The sequence below is a fragment of the Bicyclus anynana genome, chromosome 20 (assembly GCF_947172395.1).
Source record: "Bicyclus anynana chromosome 20, ilBicAnyn1.1, whole genome shotgun sequence".
In the NCBI taxonomy this organism is placed as follows: domain Eukaryota; kingdom Metazoa; phylum Arthropoda; class Insecta; order Lepidoptera; family Nymphalidae; genus Bicyclus; species Bicyclus anynana.
The window spans coordinates 11,600,793-11,624,418 of record NC_069102.1 but is presented as its reverse complement, the minus strand read 5'-3'; the positions used below and the strand labels follow the sequence as shown (position 1 = coordinate 11,624,418).

The window sequence follows — 23,626 nt, the reverse complement described above, 5'->3', positions numbered from 1 at the left end:
ACGTGAGCCGTGATAGCCCAGTGGATATGACGTCTGCCTCCGATTCCGGAGGGTGTGGGTTCGAATCCGGTCCGGGGCATGCACCTCCAACTTTTCAGTTGTGTGCATTTTAAGAAATTAAATAGCACGTGCCTAAAACGGTGAAGGAAAAACATGATAAGAAAACCTGCATACCAGAGAATTTTCGCAATTGAAGTGTCTGAAGTCTGCCAATCCGCATTGGGCCAGCGCATTACTATATTTCCCGATGCTCTGTTTTTATGAAAAAATATTTTTACTTAGCTACCTATTTAGAAATATTAGTACCTAGTTCTTTTTGGAGCCTTATGTACAAACATATTTTATAAGATCGTGTCAAAACAGTTCAAGAAAGTTTTTCTAGTTTGTGAATTCTTAATGTTTGAATTGAAATTGTTTATAACTTTTGCAAATTTTGCAAGATGGCCTTCAATTTTTTTAGAAAAACTATCTACATTCAATTCCAAATAGAATGACACCTCAACCATTTTTTTATGAGACGGAGAACTTTTTTTGTACTAAAGAGCACATGTAAATCAGACTAAAAGAACTGAACCACAACAATCTAACCACAGACAATTATTCTATAACTAGTAATACCCATTCGCATCGTATTTTCCTATTCACTCGTATCTTCGTTCAGAAAAATAAGGAAAACGAGTAAAGCCCGTAACAAAGGATACGTACAACATAGATACGAGTATATGTCTAACGTAATATATGTCTGACATTACCAAACCGCGTGGCGCCTAACGATATTATATATCTCAAGTTATGTGTAAAGGAATGTGTTCCAAATCAAATTACGCTACAACATATTCGTATAGCTACTGGCTACTATGTATGAAATTGAGCACGTTTGTTGATAGGGTCTCTTCAAAAACCGAATTACTAAGCTTAATCGTAAAATAGTCTACATTAACAAATCATTAGAATATATTTAATACTAGCTGATGCTGCGCGGTTTCACTCGCGTGGTTCCCGTTCCCGTAGGAATATGGGGATAATATATAGTCTATAGCCTTCCTCGATAAATGGGCTATATAACACTAAAAGAATTTTTCAAATCGGACCAGTAGTTCCTGAGATTAGCACGTTCAATCAAACAAACAAACTCTTCAGCTTTATAATACTAGTATAGATTTACAAGACTTCGTCCGTCCTTAGACCTCGTTAATCCAGCCCTTACAGTAATATTGCTGGAAAAATGGAGTAACTTCTCTCGTTTTCAATCAATAAATTTATTTATTTGCAGATACATGCATGATATATATATATACAGGTGGTCGGTAGATGTAGGTGGTAAATGTATCTTGCCAATTTGGCAATTAGCAAATTATTTATTAAGTATGTGTTATTAAATTAATTCAAATGACAATTTCACCATTTAAAATTTACATTTGTACAATAATTTTATAAGCAAACATTTTATAATTATATTACTAACAACATTTCTTCATACTATTTCCCAACATTTCCCTTCACTGCTCTGCTCTTATGCTCAGGAGTATGAAGAATAATTGTGTACTAAGTTTCGTTAAAATCCGTCGAGTACTTTTTGTTTCTATAACGAACATACAGACAGACACAAAATTTTTACTGATTGCATTTTTGGCATCAGTACCGATCACTAATCACCGCCTAGATATAATATAAGTATAGAATAACAAACTAGTCGTTTAAAATAAAATCGTAAAAAAACGAAGAAGTCGTTTAAAATATTAAAGAAATTAAAGTGATAGATAGCGCCAGGGTGATGACCTAAACGGATTATGTTTCTTCAAGCAAGGGGCGCCACAAACTATTATCTCTGTCAGCACCTACATAGGTGGTCAATAACTTTGTCATTAGCAACCCATTTTCGGCTTGCTACTGAGCACGAGCCTCTTCTCAGAATTAAAGGAGTAAGGCCAATAGTTCACCACGCTGGCCCAATGCGTGTTAGCAGACTTCACACACGTAGAGAATTAAGAAAACACTCAAGTATGCAGGTCTTCGCGCGATGTTTTTCCTTCACCGTTTGAGACACGTGTTATTTAATTTCTTAAAATACACATAACTGAAAAGTTGGAAGTGAATGCCCTTCCGTTGACTTTCTACGATCGAAAACGCTCACCACTTAAAAATGTATAGGGGTCAAAGTTCGATATCGATATGTCGCGTGATCGACGCAACGAATAGAGAAGTCGTAGCCATATTTACCACGATATCTATTCGTTCCTAGTACAATATAAAAATAGAGATCGCTAATTGGTAGCCAAGTTGCTAAGTTTGACAAGCCCTTACGATTCAAAGTCGAAGTTCATTGACGATGCGCAGACGATCGCTTAAATCTACAAAATGGCCGTCTATCAAATAGCTGATCGAATACAGAAGTGTAGTTTAACAATGTTTTGCTTGATTACGCGTTACATAATTTTAATAAATTTATTATGTATTTTCTATTCACGCTGTAGAATGAGCGATCGATATAAGTCGAAGCGTAGGCAATCTTCGTCATCGTTTAGATTACAAGCATTTCAACTTGGCTAAGGCTGCTGGACCGGATTCGAATCTACGCTCTCCGAATAGAAGGTAGAGGTCATATCTACTGGTCTATCACGGCTCTATTGCTCTGTACAACAACGACATATTTGTTCAAGTTTACCATTGTGATATTCAATCCTATCAACTTGAAATCGCGTTGAGACTCCAATTTACTAAAAGTACGTAAAAAAATCACAGGGAATTCTATATAGAATTTTATTTTGCCACACGTAAAATGTTTTCCATTTGGCATATTTCAAAGATAGGTATCATCTACTGTAAAGACACTGACACACTTTGGTTTGAGTCAGCGAAATCCTCTTTCATGTTTCATCCTCGAAAACATTCATTATTTATGTTATTGTGGTATAAATAAAATATCAGTGTTGGTATAAATAAAAGGGTATTTTGATGACTTGAGCTCAGTTGTTTGTTAGGCAGCGTAGAGACCGTCACGCTGCCAGTCGCGTTATTGATTTTGTGCAATAACGTTTCGTGTTGAAATTATTGTTTATCATAAATCAGTTACATGCCAACACTAAACAAGGGATCCCTTATGCCTGCTCCTGAAGTCACAAGTCCTGGGACCTGCTCGAGGTGTTTCTTCTGCCAAAAAATGATGGTAGTATCACTGTCGCTACTACCCGTCGCGTCACATTCAATGTTTAAATTTGTATTTAAATGATAATAATTGGGACCGGTAGCTTAACGTGCTCTCTGATGTAACACCACCAATTCTCCGGGCTGAGAACTTTCACTGAGTATGTCTTTGAAAAACTAAAACATACTTATTAATGTTTTGAAGCCTCTCGAAGGACTCAAAGACTTTTTGACCCAAAACTACGTAGGCTAACCACGGACCAACAAGGCATTCCCTACTTGAAATAGACACTGTTGAATTGGAATTTGAAACGAGAATTGAATTCAAAAGAGAATTAAAACCTCTTTTTATTTTAAAACTAGCCTCGCGGCTTCACTAGCGTTGATCTGGTTCCCGTAGGAATATGGGAATAAGATAATTCAACGAGTTACGACATTTACAAAAAAGGTGGCTTTTTGTTGGTTAAAGTATTTTTTAAATCTGTTTAGCAGATCCATATTACTAGATTACCCTTATTATAACATTAGTATAAATAATAAGTAGAAATATACTAAATATGTACTAATAGTACAACTTCGAAGGTTATGTGACGTGGCGTGTTACAATTATGCATCCACCCTTAGGGTCGAAAGGGAACCTTCGCCGGCGGCAGATTCCCAGAATGCCCGTACTAAAGGATAAAGTTCGAGGCTGTGGAAAATATTTACAAAGTATAAACAAAACGAGGACAATACAATAAAACCAGTAAATCCTCAATAGCACAACGGTTTAGAGGGTGGAATTAAATCTAGAAAGTCCTAGGATCAACGCTCACTTGGAAATGCAGGCGTATGTTCGCTGAAACACAGCGAAGAGCAATTTGTTATTATCAAACTTAGTATTATGGACATGATTTTTGTTTAATAGTTATTTTCCGTATCTTTTAAATCTATACTAATATTATAAAGCTGAAGAGCTTGTTTGTTTGTATGTTTGATTGAACGCGCTAATCTCAGGAACTACTGGTCCGATTTGAAAAATTCTGTCAGTGTTAGATAGCCCATTTATCGAGGAAGGCTATATATTATCCCCGTATTCCTACGGGAACAGGAACTACGCGGGTGAAACCGCGCAACATCAATTAGTATGACCAATATTTGTGTTCCCTTCCAACTCGTCGGAAAAGACTGTGGAGTAGGTACAACAATAATCCAGACTCCAGCAGGTTGGAATAATACCCTATAATCTACACTTCTACACTAATATTATAAATACGAATATAAGTCTGTCTGTGTATCTGTCTGTCTGTCTGTTACCTTTTCACGACTAAACGTCTGAACCGATCAATATGAATTTAGGTATAATGGTAAATGGGACTTTGGAGCAAAACGTAGAGTACTTTTGACCCTAAAATGAAAATAGAAAGGGTTCACTAGGGGTTTAAAGTTTGTAAGGAAAGTCCTTTATTCAAAGAGTTAAAGTTTTAAAATTTTGTTCATAATTCATAAAAAAATACGAAATATAATGTGATTCAAGAATTTATAAAATCAAAGGTTGAAAGTTTACATTGATCTCCACACGGACTAAGTCGCAGGTGTCCGCTGAAGATGAAAACTTTTTTGCACTTAGTAGGTACCTTAAGCAAATGTTATTCCTCAAAAACCAAGTTTTTGCGTCTGGGTTTTATGTTAAAATTTTCCAGCTAAAAGTAATAATACCGCAACAAATTTGACGTTTATGACCCGTTTACATCTTTATATTTTATCATTGTATAATATCTGTAAAATTAATCTAGATAAATCGGTCCTTCTCCGAATTCGGCTCAATCTGATTTCGGCATAAACGATTTACTCGTTCAAGCAACAAAAATCTATGAAATTATAATTTACAAAATCTTGCTGTTTTCGAATATTTACATTCGATACCTTTATTTTCGCTGAAATGGTTTGTTCCACGTTGTCCCTGCGAGAATACTGCCGAATTGAAAATATACTGTGATCGATATTTTTTATTCTTTTTACGTGTCTGGAATACTGTTATCGTATTTTTATTAGAAAGGTGATTAGGTTTTCTTTATATTTTTTCTTTTTTAGTGCCGTTTCTAACGAAGGTCAGCGCAATCTGAATCTGAATTTTTGGCAATCTGCATTTAGGACAAAACCCCAAGTGCTTCTATTAAATTATTGGCAATTTTTAACCTATTATAACCCAATGAATATGACCTCTGCCTCCGATTCCGGAGCGTGTGGGTTCAAATCCGGTCCGGGGCATGCACCTCCAATTTTAGTTATGTGCATTTTAAGAAATTAAATATCACGTGTCTCAAACGGTGAAGGAAAACATCGTGAGGAAACCTACATACCAGAGATGTGTGAAGTCTGCCAATCCGCATTGGGTCAGTGTGGCGGACTAAGACCTAACCCCTCTCATTCAAAGAGGAGACTCGTGCTCAGTAGTGAGCCGAATATGAGTTGATAACGTACATGGTCACTAATAGAAGAGCTATTGAGCCAGAGCTCCAGGGATGTAATGCCACCATACTATTTTCTGCCACCAAGCAATATTTCTGTCTCATTTAGCTATAGGCAGAACTCCAAATTGAAACATATAGATTAACGAGCGCATTAAACCACGTATTCCTAACACAACGTGTCCTACAGAAAGCTAGCTCTGCTAACGCTTAGAAGAGACGCCCTTAGAGAGTCGTTCCGACCATCTCTTCTGCTTCTGCCTTCCAGCCCCATCATGCGATGCTTCTGCACTCGTCCAGACCTCCCGGTTACGTTGAGTACCAATTAAGGAGCCAACTGCCCTTACACAATCACGAAAAAAAATCTAACGCCAACGGTTTTTCACTTAACGCCATAGATGGGTCCCTTGTTCATTCAAGAGATACTAATAAAACAATATAAAATATTGAAAATCTCACGTCTCGTGAATTAAACATATATTAATAACATTTAAGTATACTTCCGAGTATATAAGATATCCTACTATTATAAATGCGAAAGTTTGTGTGAATGTTTGTTTGGATATTTTTTGGATGTTTGTTACTCTTAGACGCCAAAATGATTTTACTCTGGATTAACACATAGGCTTTAGGATAGGATTACACATACATTTCATCCCGGAAAAATCTATGGTTCCCGAGGGATATGTGAAAAACTATTTTTACGCGGACGAAGTCGCGGGAGAACGCTTGTTCTTTTCATAATAATAGAAAAACATTATTTTCGGACTGGCTTATCGGATCTTTATGTTATTATACAGCAAAAAACCGTTTCGATCATCAGCTTTCTAAGAAAAACACATTATAATCGGTCTATTCTACAAGCTATGTGTCCAAACAGATACAGATACACAAACAGACAATCTCAAACTTATAACACCCATTTTTATATTAAGGGTTAAGCCCTTCGATATACCCATCGATTTATCACTGTATTTGATTAGGCTGGTAATCCAATAACTGTCAGAGGGTACGTTTACACCTGTTTACGTTTAGAAAGAATTTATTCAGTGAAATCCGAAACTAGAGCATGTTAACGGTCGGATCGGAACATCGAATACGATTTTATTTCGTCTCAATTTAAAGGAAAGCTTTTAAATTGTTTTCAAGTATTGAGGATCAATTTCCATGAGAGATCACTGTTAATTTTCGCATCTAATTGTTTTACACGTGAAGATAATAATAATTCGAATATACATATTATTGTTATTATTTATTGAGAAAGAAATATAGGGAATAGGTAACTTAAGTAAGTAATCTCACATGCCTGCAGCGTTAACGGCTTGACAGCCGATAAAACTGATCGTGTGTTGGTCGCTCAGACGTACGACAATAATTGGTCGTGACTGACATAACTCATCCTAATAACTATACAAATGCATGCTCACGTAGTATGATGGCAATAATACTGGCTGCATTTCGAAATAATTACAAATAATAATAATAATCGTTAATGCCGACGCATACAATTTAATTGATACAGTTTTTGATATAGTAGGTCTAAAGTATTAGTAGGTAGTTCAGCATTATGATATTTAAAATCTTAAGCCACATAAATTTAATTGAAGTGTTTAAGTCTGTTATTTCAAGTTAAGTATTTAAGTATAAGCTTCTAGTTATTAGCACGATACTGAAACAAAAACACCAATCGCCAAAAGTTGAGGAGCATTGCATAGAAAGTGTCGACCGTCGCTGCAACCGCGTCCACTCTGCCAAGAGTGAGCGATGAAGAAGAAGAAAACACAAATTTGAAAAAAAAAACAGTCTGTCTGTTTTACGTCTGTCCGGGCTTATCTCTGAAACGGCTGAACCGATTTTACTTGGACTTTCAATGGAAGCGAACATTCGCTTCCATTGAAAGTATTTTGGTAAATGAGAAAACACATGAAGAAGAAGAAGAAATATACTTTATTGTACATTTAAACAAAAATAAACAATAACTTATAATAACACTTAGAAACTAATGTACAAATGGTGGTCTTATCGCTAAAGAGCGCATGTTTTCTCATTTACCAAAATACAAATATTATTTTTTTAAATTTTCGTTTATCTGCCTTTCTGTTTGTCCGGGCTAATCTTTGGAACGGCTGGACCATTTTTAATCGAACTTTCACTGAAAGATACATGAGGTTATTGAGCAACATATAGGCTTTAATTATCCCGGAATTCCATGGTTACCACGACATTTGTGAAAAACTGAACTTCACGTGGATGGAGTCGCAGACAACCGCGGTACTCAATAGTAGTATACTATACCTACTCGTATTACTCTTTTGTCACTGGCGGCACTTTCATTCTCCCCATATAACCCAGCTTTAGTAAGTGCCTCATAATTGGCCTACCGACGAAGATGTAAATCTTCCAAGACGTATACGCTAAAGGACATAGTTAATTTCCCCCGGCTACAGAGAACAATCGGCTGAAATTGCTTTAACCGCACGAATAGTATTCAATTTACTGGCTAATTTTAGATGAAAATTGCTCTCTTTGTGGAACATCTCTGTCATTATTGGCTATAATAATGATTATAGAAAATAATATTACAACTTCTGTAACCATTATCCGTTCGATTATTATGTAAGGATTTAGAAAATATATCTGGATTTTACTATTATGAAACGAATTCGAAATAAATCCGTAGTCAATAAGATCTTATAATTAGAGATTTCATAATAATATTTTGTTAGAAATAAGATGATTACGCACTACGTAATAATATCTAACATCTAGCGGACGCTCGCGACTTCGTCCGCGTGGATTTCAGTTTTTTTTAGAACTTTTAAAGGGGAACAATTCTGTCGTACATGATTTTTGCGAAACTTTAACCGTTTACGCAGCGCACGCAGCATAAGCTCTCGATAGGAAAAAATCTCCCGATTTTGAAACATTCTTCATTGGTTCAGAAACATAGTTCCTGAGATTAGCACGTTCAAACAAACAAACAAACTCTTTAGCTATATAATATAGATATAAGATAATTTATGCACTAATCTTCACAAAATCAAATCAAACCTAACTAGAAAAATGAAGCAGTTTCCTTCAAAGTTTCACCTCCATCTACAAGTAGTTTTATATTTTTGCGACAAAACGTAGCTTTGTTCTGACCCAAGTTTTAACTATATCAAAATTAAACAGAAACAGACAGACATTTGACTTTGACTTTGGCTTTTGTAATATTAGTGTGGAATTTTGGACTGAGTAGTCAACATTGCAATGAATGTACTTAAAAATTATAAATCATGATACTGTTTTTGATAATTTCTCTTAGAAAACCTACCTAGTTTACAAAATAGCTTTTCACAGCAGCCCAGAGTGGTAAAGGAGATTACATTTTATTAAAAAAAAATTGTAACCATCCATCTCTCGACAGTAGATAATTAGCGATCAATTGATCGTCCATTGGTTGAAGGTTAGTTATTGATTGTAGTGTGATATTGTCTTTAAAGAAGCAATTCGATGAAGAACAATGAAGCGACTGAAATAATTCATTTTTGTATGATAAATGTTTCTATATTGTTTTAAGTTCTTCGATTACAGGTTGTATTAACATTAATTTTATTTATATTATTGTAGAAGGGAGGTATCAGTGTTGGTATAAATAAGAGGGAGGAACACTTGAGCTCAGTTGTTTGTTAGGCAGCGTAGACACCGTCACGCTGCCAGTTGCGTTGATTTTGTGAAATAATGTTTTGTGTTGTAATTATTGTTTATCTTAAATTGTATAGTGTGGGCATGGAGAACATGTCGCGGAGACACAATATATGTCGAAGGATGTTCAATCGTCATTTTCTAAAAGCTAAATGTTTGTCAGTTCATGTTCCTACCGTTGCTAAGTACGGTAGGTGGCCCACGGTAGGCGATTTCCGGATCATGGTAGCTTTGAGAGATAACAGGCATAAATATAACACGTTATTTGTATAAACACATTATTCAAGATGGTGAGAAAATCACGTCCTTGTCGCCAATTAGCCAGGCATTTAGTTTCGCCAAACTCTCCTTGCTTTAATGATGTCGCTCTTTTTCAACGAATCTCCAAGGCACGGCGGGGAGTTGATAACATAATGTGGTCATCTAACGCCTATGATCAGTGATAGATCTAGATCTAGAATATTCCAATAATAATTTACTAAGCCCACGGACTATAAAGTCATCAGTTAGTTGTGACGTCATAGTCTTTTATGGGCGCGATCAAATGTCCAGATAGGATATTGGATACGTCATTTACCTAGTATTTAGGTCATTGGAGTCTGATGCGTTTTGCAAAATAATGGTTGATGGGTTATCACTCTATGATCGTCCTAAGACTCAATAGATAATGGATATGATGCCTGAAGGAAAAACATCGTGAAAAACCCTGCATATCTGAGAATTTTCTTAATTCTCTATGTGTTTCCATAGACTTCACATATACATAGACTTCACAGTCTGCTAATCCGCATTGGGCCAGTGAGGTGAACTATTATTCGACCCCTCTCATTCTGAGAGAAGACTCATACTCAATAGTGAGCCGTTAATAACGATAATTAATGATAATGCAACTCCTAAAATTACGGAATGCTAAAAAACAGATGAACGACCATAGTATTAGATTGTAAATATAAAACTTTATCAAAAAGGTATGATACTCGATATTCTCAAAAACTCATGTGAGGATCAGACTACGATTCTGCTAAATGCAGACTCTGTTAATGACATTTTGATTAAAACTGACAAACACGTAAATTAGCGTTTTCAATTAGAATCAAAACTAAAGTTATGTTATTTGTTTGTTTATGAATATAATTCAATGCAACTAAAATTATATTTTGATACGGCATAAACCCTGACCACCAAGGGTCAACTACTTACTGTGAAATGATATGTTTATATTTATGTCACAGAATAATATGCAGATGGAGAGCACGAAACACGACGGTGTCATAGCCGCTCCAAATACAAAATTAAAAAACTAAAACATTCTCGAGTAAGTACGACACGAAGCGTCGTCGCATCAGTACCTAACTTTCAATATTATTACAAAAATGGCGTCTTATATTTTTAAATATTTTAAAAACTGTTTACAAAAACTTAAGATGGACTTTTATTGGTAATTATTGATTATTATATGAATTTACGTAATTGTTGTAAAAAATTGTTAAATTCTGAAATATAAATTATGAAAAAAGTTTGTATGCGGATGTCAATAAGGCGCGTGAAGTTCGTTTTTTTCATTATGGGTTTCACCAGCTTCAACACGCTGCTTGTATAGACTCTGTATGATCTTTACTCTGTGATTTATGTATGTAACTCGAATGTATCTCGAACGTTGCGTGTTTATACAACATACTTCAATTACACAATTTATACATTCATACAGGTGAACTCATAAAACAACATCCTAAAACATTCAAAATACTACACATCTCCAGAAATAGCTCGTTGGTTTGTTGTTCACCGCAACCATGTTTTTCAGGATGTTACTAAATGCTATAAATTTTTACTGTTATTAATGTAATAATTTATAGATTTTACCGAATGTGTAAAATCAATCTTGCATTACATTGGTAGCATTTTAAACCCCAAAATGTGTATTGAATCACAGGCATTTTATCTGTCACACATCTATGTATCACACAGTTAGGTATATAGATGTGTGACAGATACTGTGTTTTCAGTATTGTGGACTACGGAACACTAAAAATGATTACTTATAAGTGGACGTTATCTATACTAATATTATAAAGCTGAAGAGTTTGTTTGTGTGTTTGACTGAACGCTCTAATCTCAGGAACTACTGGTCCGATTTTAAAAATTCTTTCAGTGTTAGATAGTCCATTTATCGAGGAAGGCTATAGACTATATATTATCCCTGTATTCTTACGGGAACGGGAACCACGCGGGTGAAACCACGCGGCGTCAGCTAGTTTAATTAATAATTTTGCAAAAACGAAAACTATTCGATCAAGCAGTTTCATAGTAAGAGTCCAACATATGTTTGAGAATATAGTTTTATCGAAGTGTTATTGGCTGTCAAGGGATTTTCGTGATCGCGGGTTATTTATTGATTTAACCGATTCCTTTGATATTGTATTTTAACGCTACGTAAAACGCGTATTTCTCTCGCAGTTTAGGAGAGACACGCATAAAACTATCATCGATCACTTGCCAACTACGTAGAATTAAAAATATTTGAAGTTTGACCAAATGCGAAAGGTAATTAGTACACAAAATCAAAATCAAAATCAAAAATCATTTATTTCAAGTAGGCTCAGTTTACAAGCACTTTTGACACGTCAGTTGACTATTTGTAAAGATTCTACCACCGGTTCGGAAGGCAGGTTCTGCTGAGAAGATACCGGCAAGAAACTCAACAGTTGCTCTTTTGAAAAAGTCATACAGTATTATAATTTACAATTAATAACAATTACTGTTTACATTTTTCATAGTTTTACTTTCTGTGTGAAGGTGGAAGCTGATCCAACGACCTGTTTGAAGTTGAAGACCTGTGGAAGCTGATCCAACACACTAACACTGTTTTTGTCGTATGCTAGTTGATATTAACGTAACTGAGATTCCAGGTAAAAAGTCATCCGGTGCTTACTGGTGGGTATCAGTAGGTAAATGACATTTTGCCAATTGATTTGATGTTTATTGTAATAGGTTGATCATCATTATCAACCTATATTCAGCTCACTGCTCAACACGAGTCTCCTCTCAGAATGAGAGGGGTTAGGCCAATATTCCACCACGCCCAATGCGGATTGGCAGACTTCACACACGCAGAGAATTAAGAAAATTAATATGAAAATGAAACTCAAAGTTTACAGCATGAACTAAATCAGATGGAAAATAACTTGCAGGAAATAACTGCTAAATATGAGTTGTCTCAAAGTCAGATCCATGATCAAATCATAGTGGCTGAAGAGTTATTAGCCTTAGGTACATACAATATGGCCCGTTTTGAGTCATTAAGTAACAAATGCCAATGTTCAAATCAGGTACCTTCGGTTACTCAGGACTGTAGTAGTGTTTTATCTAATTCTGGATATATTGACTTGAGCCAAAATGTGCAATGTAATAATAATGTTATTCCAATTCCTTCAACCTCAGATAAAAATTTAAGTTCACATAGTTTTAATTTGCCAAAAAAGGCTCAAAAAAAGACTCTAATAATTTCTGATAAGTTAGGTAAGGATTTTGGCTCCATTATGAGCCAATACCTAAACCATTCAGTGACTAATAAATGTTTTCCAGGGGCTAGTTTTAATTATTTAATAAATAGTATAAGTACAGAAAATGTAGTTGGCTACTCAAATGTAATTTTGATGTTAGGGAACAGTTTGAAAATTAAAAGGCATCAAATCATAAAATGTGTTGAAAAGCTTTTGGTATTACATAGTAGAACCAAATGTAAATTTACATTATGTGCATTTCCATACTTTAAGTCAAATGCTAAAGAAAATAAGCATATCCATAATTTGAATCTTATGTTATACAACTTGACATACCATCACAGCGATGCATTTTTTTATTTTGACATGAATAAGTTTATCTCATCTTATTCGTTGACTAAAGATAATTTATATCTGCCAAAAAAATGTAAGCAGCATGTTGCCTCTCTGTTGGCTTACAACTTAAATGAGTCAGTTACAAGTGTTGTAACACAGTCTATTGACATTAATATGACATGTAATAATAGTAGTTATGTTTCTATTCTATCTATTGACCAGAGTACGAATGATAGTACTGTCTCAATTGTTAATTGTAATTTAACCGATCCAGTTACAAGTATTGTAACGCAGTCTTCTGACATTTTTACAACCTGTACTAATAGTACAAATATTTCTATACCTGACTGCAGTACCAATCCTGGTACAGTTACAATTGAAAATTTTTTAAACTAGAAGATACGACAACGGAGATGCACTGTAACATTAACCTTGTACACCAAAACATACAGAGCATCAACGGCAAGGAATTAGAAGTTGAACTATTTGTAGAAAAATTCAATATACACATTTTATGTATTACGGAGCATTGGCTCACTAACTCACAGCTGTCAGTTCTTAATATTAATAATTATTCATTGTCAAGTGTGTTCTTCAGAAGGGCTGGTCATGGTGGCTCCTTAATTTTCTTACATAATAACTTAAAATGTAAGGATAGAAAAGATATAGTTAGTCTTTCTGTGGAATGCATTGTTGAACTTTCTTGTGTGGAGTTGGAACAAATTATTATAGTATGCGTGTACCGACCCCCTCCTGCTGACTTTGATCAATTTGAAGAGGTAATGGAAGATGTAATGAGGCGATTGTGCACATCTTCCAAACAAATACTGATTTGCGGCGATTTTAATGTTGATATTCTAACAGAAAACACAAAATCTATTAGATTTCTTAACTTATTCAAATGTTTTGATTTGACGCATGCTTTTAACGAACCTACTAGGATAACCGCAACTTCAGGCACCTGTCTAGATAATATATTTTATAATTGTGTGCTTGAGAAAAAGAAGATAATAAATAAATTAAGCTCTGATCATAGTGGTCAAATAATTACTATCTTAAATAATAAACCCAATAGCAATCAATGGGTAAAGTGTAGGCCAATATCTGAAAGTAAATTAAAGCGATTTAAAAACACAATTATTTCTAAAATTCCAAGTCTTGCATTTGAAAATAATCATCCAGACATGCTCTTTGGTACACTTTTCAAGTCAATAGACAGAGAGTCTAGTAAAATTTTTAACTTTAAACGCATAAATGCTAGCCAAAAATTAAAGTTTAGCGAATGGGCTACTGTAGGCATCTATAAAAGTAGAGATAAATTGTACGAGTTGTACGAGGAAAAACAATATAATCAAACGCGAACTTATTTAGATTACGTAAAAAGTTACTCAAAAATTTTTAAACGTGTTTGTATTCTTGCGAAATCGTTACACATCAAACAGAAAATAATTGAGTCTGAGAACAAGATACAAACCACCTGGAACATAATTAATAGAGAATCAGGAAAAATCAAACCGCGGGATATGAGTTTTGAATTAATTGTCAATGACAAAAAGGTAAACACTGATATCGAGGTTGTTAATGCCTTTGAAGATTTTTTCCAGAATGTTCCTATCTTGTTAACTGATTCACTAGATTCGTCTGCTACGGAAGCCCAGAGACTATTAAGAGGCAATGTTAAAGAGTGCAACGTTCTTTTTGAATTTCACCACATAACTGTATCAGACATTAAAAAATCTTTCAATTTGTTAAAATTAAAAAGAACCGGAGATCTGTGGGGCATGTCAGTGAAAGTAATATCTAATATAATTGATGTCATTGCTCCCCACTTAGCCATTATTTTTAATGAATGTGTGGACTTAGGTATTTTTCCGAACCTAATGAAGCATGGCAAATTGATACCACTTTTTAAATCAGGAGACAAGTCAGATCTTAATAATTATAGACCGATTACAATATTGCCAACACTTAGCAAGGTCTTTGAAAAAATCATATTAAATCAACTTTTATGTCATTTTAATTTAAATAACTTGTTTCATCCTGAACAGTATGGTTTTACAAAAGGTCGCAATACAACTGATGCAGGGGCTAAACTTTTAAAACATATTTATGAAGCATGGGAAGGTTCTAAGAATGCTATTGGTGTGTTCTGTGATCTGTCCAAGGCGTTCGATTGTGTTGACCATAACACCCTTCTACTCAAGTTAAGCCACTATGGCATCAAAAGTGTTGCACTCGATCTCATTGCCTCTTATCTCAGTGATAGAACACAAAAGGTATGCATAAATGATATAAAGTCGCACGGTTCCACTACCATAATGGGCGTCCCACAGGGTTCAATTCTGGGTCCTTTTCTATTTTTAGTGTACATAAACGATTTACCATACCATGTCAGCGGCATATGTGAGATTGTACTGTTTGCTGATGATACATCCTTAATTTTTAAGTCCGACAGAAATAAAGATAACTCTGACGACGTAAACCGTGCCATATCGCATGTGTCGCATTGGTTCACTGCAAATAATCTACTTTTGAATGCTAAGAAAACAAAATGTATTGAGTTTTCATTGCCAAATGTTATAAAACTAGATAAGTCTATAATGATCGATGGTGAAACACTAGAAATGGAGAGTTCCACAGTTTTCCTGGGAGTGACCTTGGATTGTAAACTTCAGTGGGGTGCTCATATAGAAAAACTGTCTGGTAAACTTAGCTCAGCGGCATTTGCCGTGAGAAAAATAAGACAGTTTACTGATGTCGATACAGCTAGGCTTGTTTATTTTGCGTACTTTCACAGCGTAATGTCTTACGGTATTTTATTGTGGGGCAAGGCTGCCGATATACAATCTATATTTGTACTTCAAAAAAGAGCAATTCGAGCAATATATCAATTAAAATCACGCGAGTCCCTTCGTCAAAAGTTTAAAGAAATAGGTATACTAACAGTAGCCTGTCAATATATATATAACTGTATAATATATGTAAGACAAAATATTAATTTGTACAAACGAAAAGGAGATCTAAACCCACGTCTTACTAGACACGGGCATAAGTTAGTTATTTTTGCATATCGTCTCCAAAGAGTAAAAAAATCTTTTGTAGGTTTGGGTGTACTCTTCTATAATAAGATCCCCAAGACTGTGATGGACCTGCCAATGCATAGCTTTAAGCAATGTGTTAAAAAACATTTACTTAGTCGAGGGTACTACAACATTGATGAGTTCCTTAATGATAAAAATGCTTGGAGGCCGTTGGATCAGCTTCCACCTTCACACAGGAAGTAAAACTATAACAAATGTAAACAGTAATTGTTATCAATTGTAAATTATAATACTGTATGACTTTTTCAAAAGAGCAACTGTTGAGTTTCTTGCCGGTATCTTCTCAGCAGGACCTGCCTTCCGAACCGGTGGTAGAATCTTTACAAATAGTCAACTGACGTGTCAAAAGTGCTTGTAAACTGAGCCTACTTGAAATAAATGATTTTTGATTTTGATTTTGAATTCTCTTGTATGCAGGTTTCCTCACGATGTTTTTTCTTCACCGATTGAGACACGTTTAATTTCTTAAATGCACATAACAGAAAAGTTGGAGGTGCATGCCACGGACCAGATTCGAACCCACACCCTCCGGAATCGGAGGCAGAGGTCATATCCACTGGGCTAAGATATTAAATATCACATGTCTCAAACGCTGAACATCGTGAGGAAACCTGCACACCTGATTTTCTTAATTCTCTACTATACTCTCTCTAGTGTGTGAAGTCTGCGAATCCGCATTGGGCCAGCGTGGTGGACTATTAGCCTAACCCCTCTTATTCTGAGAGGAGACTCGTGCTCAACAGTGAGCCGAATATGAGTTGATAATGATGATTAATAATATCTAATACTACGATTAGCTAACGCCGCGCGGTTTCACCCGCGTGGTTCCCGTTTCCGTAGGAATACGGAGATAATGTATAGCCTATAGTCTTCCTCGATAAATGGACTGAAAGATTTTTTCAAATCGGACCAGTAGTTCCTGAGATTAGCGCGTTCAATCAAACAAACAAACTCTTCAGCTTTATAATATTAGTTAGTATAGATAAAGGTTTTTGTTAGTCACGTGCCTGTAAAACTACATTATAATGACTAACAAAATCTACATCAAAGCAAACGTAGGTTACAGTTACGGACGTTTTCAATAACCTATTTATACGCCATTTCGCTTACTGAAGTTAAGAAAATCTATCTTTCTATTCATATCTGCATTTCAATAACCTACTGACAGATAGTTTGAATATGTAAAAAAAGTTTGACTGTTACTGATAATCGAGGATAGCTATCTATCCGTAATCTTAGGTAGGTTATTAAAAACGGCCGTTAGAACCTACCAACAGTTAGACGGCCTCCGTGGCGCAGTGGTATGCACGGTGGATTTACAAGACGGAGGTCCTGGGTTCGATCCCCGGCTGGGCAGATTGAGATTTTCTTAATTTCTCCAGGTCTGGCTGGTGGGAGGCTTCGGCCGTGGCTAGTTACCACCTTACCGGCAAAGACGTACCGCCAAGCGATTTAGCGTTACGGTACGATGCCGTGTAGAAACCGAAAGGGGTGTGGATTTTCATCCTCCTCCTAACAAGTTTGCCCGCTTCCATCTTAGACTGCATCATCACTAACCATCAGGTGAGATTGTAGTCAAGGGGAAAAAAAAATTGTAAAGAATAAAAAAAAAAAGTTCCCTTTAATATATTTTATAAATCACACTCTTAAATAGAATGCTTTTAATGTTTTTATTTTCTGTATATTTTAGATATTTTCACCAGACAAAAGATTTCACTCAGAGTTTATTAAACGATTCATTTTTATTTAGATGAAAATGAAAATCCCAGCAAAGAGATAAACGCTAAGTAACATCAAGTAGGTATTTACTCGTATTAAAATAAATAGTCCTTTATTTTACAAAGTACTCTCGATTAAGGATCGTGTGAAAATAATATACCTAAATATCCAATCTATAGTAGGTGTGTACATATTTATTTTTCTTACTATGATTAAAATTAAATTCAATACAAGAAGAAACTTTAAGAAAGGCTTAAGTAGTAGTCAATAGTTTTATATTAATCTAAAATGAAGTTGTACATTCCAACCTAAAGGTGCTGGCCCCCTAGCCAAGTGGCACGTCTATTCTCTACGATCGCTAACGCTTCGAATAGTAGAAAAATGTTTAGAAATGACAGATCTTGATCACGTGACCTGTCGATAGCAAATGTCATTCCCCTACATCTTTCTATTTTTCGAAGCGTTAGCGATCGTAGAAAGAGAATCGACGTGCCACTTGGCTAGGGGGGCTGATAGACTTGAGCATTCACTTGTAATGAGCATTCGTTCGAATGTTACACCACAGAAAAATAGGAGAACACAGCGAGCATTATAAGGAGCATTCTGGCGAGCAATCTAGCGGGTCTAGCTTTTTGCAGAGCCAAGATTCTGTCATCGTTTCTCGCCCCGCCGATCTGTGACGTCCCTGTTGCTCTCCAGTGCGATCGTCCAGTCTGAGATCTTCATGAAGAATATCTTTGACGAGCCACAGAAAACATATGTACATTGTACAAGGACGAGCATCGAATAGAGCGTTCGCTAGAATTCTCAAGATGTTCGTAGCAATATATGTCTCTATGCTTGGCTCGGCTCGTTGTTTAGTTCGAAAAATATAAAAACGGCGAATGCTCGATGTTCTGTTACAAGTGGACGCTCAAGTCTATCAGCACCTTAAAGTTATGCTATTATAAGAAATAATTTAAAAATAAGTAACGAATAACTTAGGTAGATTCCCTTTGTTTAAAAACTTAGATAGTTATGCTACTTAAACAAATAATTTTAAATGAGATTCAGCTTTTTACTTTAGAAAGTTTTTAAAATATATTCAATTTAAAGTCTGCTCAATATCTATCAACCTAAGAAAAATCATTAAATATTTGTTAGCTTATAACAAATATTTAATGATCAAAATTCAATTTCTTGAACTCAAAATTCAAACAATTCGGACAATTTTTGTACTATTGCCTCCATGATCCCGTGGTTGGCCTTCGGCTTTGGATCATGATGAGCTGGCCTATTCAGGTGGCTAGCTTTGGTCTGTTAGCCATCCAATAACAACTGGATTTTTCGTAATCCGTAAAGCCCATTGTTAAATATTTTATAAGTCAAACTTACCGGTAAGTAATTTTGAATACGTGACTTATAAGAATCAATAATATTGACTAATTGGTAAATTTCGTGTATCTATCTTTACTTATCACTATCACAACATAGTATAAAACAAAGTCGATTTCGCTGTCTTTATATGCTTAAATCTTTAAAACCGAATCAAAATGATTCGGTTTTTTTTTAATTGATAGAGTGATTGAAGAGGAAAGTTTATATGTGTAATAACTTATTATTTATTATAAGCATTCCACCCGTATGAAGCCGGGGCGGGTCGCTAGTATCTAATAAAACTGTAGCAGGTCCAAAAATATCTTCAACCATTGAAGATGCCTCTTTTGAATTTTTTTTGTTGGAAGACATTATGTATATTCGATACTGAAGACAAAAATATATACTTTATTATTTTTTGTCTGTCTGTCTGTCCGTCTGATTTCGATATCGCTTTCGCATATCACATTCGCTAGTCTCCACTAACTCAAAGTGAAAAAGGCTAGCTGCTGATTTTCGAAGCGTTTGCGATTGTAGAAAGAAAATCGACGTGTCACTCGGCTACAGGATCTTGTACTACGAGTTTTTCGTCTTCGATAAAAAATCCCTACAAAATATATCTAAATATTGAAATTGGGATTGAGTCGATTCAACGTGTCGCGAAGCTTTATTGAAAAGTTCGTAACATCACGCGCTCCTGAATATAGAAAAGGCAAATGGGCTGAAACAGTTCGACTTTCCATTACAGAAACTTCAAGTGACAGTGTTATTACAATATTTAATTGATAAAGGATTTGTGTACAGTATAAAGCGTGATAGCCCAGTGGATATAATCTCTGCCTCCGATTCCGGAGGGTGTAGGTTCGAATCCGTTCAGGAGCATGCACCTCCAACTTATCAGTTGTGTGCATTTTAAGAAATTAAATATCACGTGTCTCAAATGGGGAAGGAAAAACATCGTAAGGAAACCTGCATACCAGAGATCCTGCATACCAAAATGATTGAGAGACAAGTTGTGTCTATTTGGCTGTCCTTGACTAACTTAGGGGATTATTGTTGCTAATAGTTTAACCAAAATCAACTCAAAATATGTGTTCAAATTCAAACTGAAAGGCATTAAACTGCAACAAAAGTGCAACAGGGTTATATAGACTATTTTGTTGTTAAATAAACTTGTATATGTGTAATTGCTTAAATAAAACTAAATTTGTTTCTAATCTATACTAATATAATAAAGCTGAAGAGTTTATTTGTTTGTTTGTTTGATTGAACACGCTAATCTCAGGAACTACTGGTCCGATTTGAAAAATTCTTTCAGTGTTAGATAGCCCATTTATCGAGGAAGGCTATAGGCTATATATTATCCCGGTATTCCCACTTGAACGGGAACCACGCGGGTAAAACCACGCGGCATCAGCTAGTAAAACATAAAACATTCGGCTAGACTTAATAATGCGTATCTTGCTGTTTAATGCAATTTGTATTAAAGTTATAGTTAGGTATACGTAATTAAAGTTGTGAAGGTCAAGAAAATACTTGCACAACGCAATCTATATGCAAATTCAGGTGCTTTGCATCTCCCAGCATTAAGTGATCTCAAAATAGTCTAAAGGCACTTAAAGGGTTAAAACATTGTAATATTCAAATAGGTATACTGATACCTAAGATCAACGATATTTTATACTAGATATGTTTCGGGCCTACGAAATTACCCCAAAAAGTGATGCGAATTTAGCTAAGTACTGCACACAAGCACAGTTTTGTGTTCACTTACATTATAATTATGTAAATAATACATATACTGCTATACTACAATATACAATTTATGTATATAATTATAATTTTTACGCACATTGTTTTTCCTGAGCACACAACTCCACATTGTAGACAACATTTAGGTATTATTTGTTGAAATAGCTTTCGTTGTTTACTATGAGACTAAATGAAATTAAGATAATTAGCAACCTTTGTCCGCCAGTTTCGATGGGCTAGTGACATATCTAATAGTATAAAATCTTTGTCTAAGATACATTCAAATTTAACCTAGTGAAGATGGAATATGTTCAATTGCAACTCAAAGAAGTCTATATAATACATCTTTTAATTTAAAGAATCTGAGGTTTCGGAGTGATGCGTAGGTAGGTACATAGAGGATTTTCTGTCGGATCTGGGTAATTAGTGTCGCTTGAGAAAATAATTTCTAAATACATCAATGATTCCCAGTTTTGAAGATGTGGACGTTATATTTTTTACAAAAACAAAAACCCGTAAAAATTCTGTGATCCTAAAATGGACAAGAGAGTAAAAAATATGTAGCCATAAACAGATGCATATAAATGTATCTATGTACTTATCTATCAAATGACGATGTAACTATCAATGCAAAATATCGAATATTGTCCAAAATTTGCAATATTTTGCGTGATCCCAAAGTGGTCCTAAGATTTATGAAAATATAACCATAAATCAGTTGCTTATAAATGTATCTAAATGACGATGTAGCGATCGATATTGTATCGAACGTATTGTGCAAAATATAGCATAACATTGTGCGAAATTCGCAATTATTTTGCGAGATTCCAAAATGATTCTAAGATTTGAGAAAATGTGACCCCTAAATCAAATGCATATAAATCTACCTAAGCGACGATGTAGCGGTCAATATAATCAAACATATTGTGCAAAATTTGCAATGTTTTGCTAAATCCCGAAATGATCAAAGATTTAAGAAAATATACAGATGCATATAAATGTATCTAAATGAATAACTTCCAAGATTGACGTACACATATTGCGTATTGAAAATACATTTACAATATTATTAAAATAACCGTTACACCGACTGTAATCTTCCTTGACCTGAGAACTTATCCATATAATATCGTAATGATATGTTATTCTTGTGTTATTTGCTTGCTATTAATAATATCCGATTAAAAAATATATATTAAATTTACATAAAGTTTAAAGCATATAATATGTACCTATTTTATTTTTTAGAAACTACAGTTTTATCAATTTTAATTTAAAAAAATCATTAAAAATCTCAATTTTTTTTGAGTTCTAATTATTAGGTATGTATTAGTGACCAAAGACTACCGCCTGGTGATGTTTGATTTTAAAAAGCGTTGATTCTAGATCTTAAATTTATTTTTTTGTTAGAGATTTTGATTTCATTTAAAAAAAAACAATTTGTAAGGAATTCAACAAAACTTGTTATTTTTCCAATACCTAGGTACATCCATTAAACATTTAATTAACTGTATGAAATTAAATGTAAATATTAATTCACGTTTAGGTGCATACTTATGTTGTGAATACACCTGTTATGCTAAGTTCTTATATTAATTATGCAATCACAATTACATTCGTATAATTTAATCTTGTAATATTGGTTACAAGAATCTATCTAACTTCTATTACCTATACAATAAAAAAAAACTCAAACAAAATACGACGTTCAAAAGCAAAATAAACAATAAACAAGCTCTCTTTTTAATTAATTGAAACAAAAAAACAATAACAATAATGAATCTATAACCACTTACCATAAACGTATTTTAAAAAAAGAACCACGAACTCAAACGAAGCACGACATTCGATTAAAAAAATAAAAACTCCTTATTCAATTAATTAAAAAAAAAACAATTATCTATAGCCACTCACCGTGTATTATCAAAACATCCGCAAAAGTTCGCACAGTACACTCACAACACTCACCCCTACACACAATTGTACAGGCGTTAGCAAAGTTCGCCCGCTACCTCGATACTGACACTATCCGCCCGCCCTACGTTATCGCAGGCCAAGTGTTAATTTACTAGCGATCGGCGAATGGGCATTTTATCTCTTATATTATGTGGACTAATTGGCAGTACTACTGTGATAAATCTCCGTTTACTATAAATTAAAATACTTAATTTATTCCTGTTATTATAATGACTGTTTGAGATATCATTTTTCTTGGAAAATACGTTCCATACGCTTCGAGATAAATGATACTCGATTGCAAAGATGTCTAATGGTAAAAATGACTTCTTTGCGACTAAAGTTACACATTAAGACTTCAAGCTGAACATAATAGTTAACATATATAAAAAAAATTAAATTTCCGTCTGTGATTTCAAAATAACTATTTTCTGATTTTCTCAAGTGCTTATAGATAACACGCTACTAAAACACAAACAGCCTGTATTAAAAATTTTGTCTGTTTTGTCTGTTTTTCCGCATCTGGAACAGCTGGACCGATTTAATTTAAATGAGACTTTCACTGATAGATAGAAGAGGTTATTGAGTAACATATAGTTTTTATTTCAGAAAAATACATGGT

The 23,626-nt window shown here is 34.6% G+C and overlaps 1 protein-coding gene across 1 annotated transcript in view; it reads right to left on the bottom strand.

The window, feature by feature from the left end:
• Positions 1-23,103, bottom strand: part of LOC112047187 (adipokinetic hormone/corazonin-related peptide receptor variant I) — a 77,319-nt gene extending 54,216 nt beyond the window's left edge. Inside the window, exon 1 of the mRNA XM_024084204.2 lies at positions 22,963-23,103. The gene's annotated coding sequence lies outside the window, so the exon portion shown is untranslated. The remainder of the gene's footprint in view (positions 1-22,962) is intronic.
• Between the last annotated feature and the right edge of the window lie 523 nt (positions 23,104-23,626).